We start from the raw sequence: 1560 nt of genomic DNA on the forward strand, positions 1-1560 counted from the left end.
CGGCCACTGCACTCCAGTCTGGGCGACAGAGTGAGACTTCAACTCAAAAAAAAAAAGACATACGTCCACCATCTGATACCCACTTTTCTCCCAGCAGCAGGGCGTGGCATCTGCGACCTGTGCCCTGCTGCCTGTGGGTTCCCCTAATCCACAGCGGCCCCGCTAACCCCTCCCATGCCCCGCTCCACCCCGGGCATCTCACCCCCACTGTCGCCCTGGCTCCTTCCGGCTCCCTGTCCCGAGGGAGGCCCCTGCCCCACCCCAGTACAGCGCCATGCAGCTGCAGCGTCCGGGCATCTGAGTCAGGACAGCTCAGGGCTGGTCCCAGCAACTCCGACCCGCTGTGTGACACGGGGTGACACGCCCCTCTCTGAGCCCACGTCCTCAGTGACGGCCGGGCCAGGCAGCGCCCGCTCCCTGGAGAGAGGCCCCTGCGGCTGTGGTCCCCGCCCTGGAGCCCCCCACTCTGGGCCTCGAGCCTCGAATCCAGCCTGGGTGGCTGCACCAGTCCCCCCCCTCCTGTACCTTGGGAGGAGTCGGGGTGTCTTGAGGCACGGCTGACCCTGTTGCTCCCCGAAGACCCTCCCGGTCCCCAGGCCCTGGCCGCCAGCTGGGCCCCAGCATCCTGCGGCCCGGCCCTCCTGGCCTGCATGAGGCCCACCTTCAGTGCCCTCTCCTTGCCGCCCCCTTCCCTGCCTGCTGTTCTCTGCCCAGGCCCCTAACACACCACGTGTCACCCCCTTCCAAGTCTCTCCCCCCCGTTGTCCCCAAGCCTGGGCCCCTCCCGCCCCCACCCACCCTCTCCAGCTGGTTGACACCACATCCCTCAGCCTCACTCCTGCAGGAAGTCCACCCTGATCACCCCCAGCTCCACCTGGGCTGTGCCCTGGACTGCCTGGCCTGGGTCCTGCTTTGCTTCCTAATCCAGATGCCGAGGAGGGTGCGGGACACCCAGCACTCGGTGCCCATGGGTCCGAGCACCCCGTGTCTCCGCCACAATCCTCGGAGGTGGGTGCCACGGCCACCCCGAGGCACAGAGGAGGAGACTGAGGCTCACAGGGGACAGTCACTTGCCCACGGCGACCCAGCGGGTTGGTGGCAGCGCCAGGACCGAACTCCAGGCGGTCTGGGTCCGGAGGCCACGCCCTTGACCACTGTCTGCCTTGTCCCCAGCGTTGACCGAGGCCGGGCCCTTTACCCACAGCGCCTCGTGATTGGCCCCTGGACAGATGGGGAAACTGAGGCTCGGCGGTGAAGCGGCCCACCTGGGTTTCCACCGTTGTGTGGCTGGCAGGCCCCGGTCTGGCTGACACCCCCGAGGCCCTGACCCCAAGTTCTGTGCCGCGTGCAGGGGCCAGCGGGATGGGCAGGTACCACGGCAAGTTCTCCTTCGACACCTTCTCGCACCACCGCGCCTGCCTCCTGCGCAGCCCCGGCCTGGAGAAGGTCAACGCCATCCGCTACCCGCCCCACTCGCCGCGCAACCTGAGGCTGCTGCTGGCGGCCATGGAGACCCGCGGCTGCTGCACGCTGCTCTGAGCCCCGGCGAGGGGGCCTCGG

This window comes from Carlito syrichta, unplaced genomic scaffold, assembly GCF_000164805.1.
Source record: "Carlito syrichta isolate Samal-C Ts95f unplaced genomic scaffold, Tarsius_syrichta-2.0.1 Scaffold109890, whole genome shotgun sequence".
Lineage (NCBI taxonomy): Eukaryota > Metazoa > Chordata > Mammalia > Primates > Tarsiidae > Carlito > Carlito syrichta.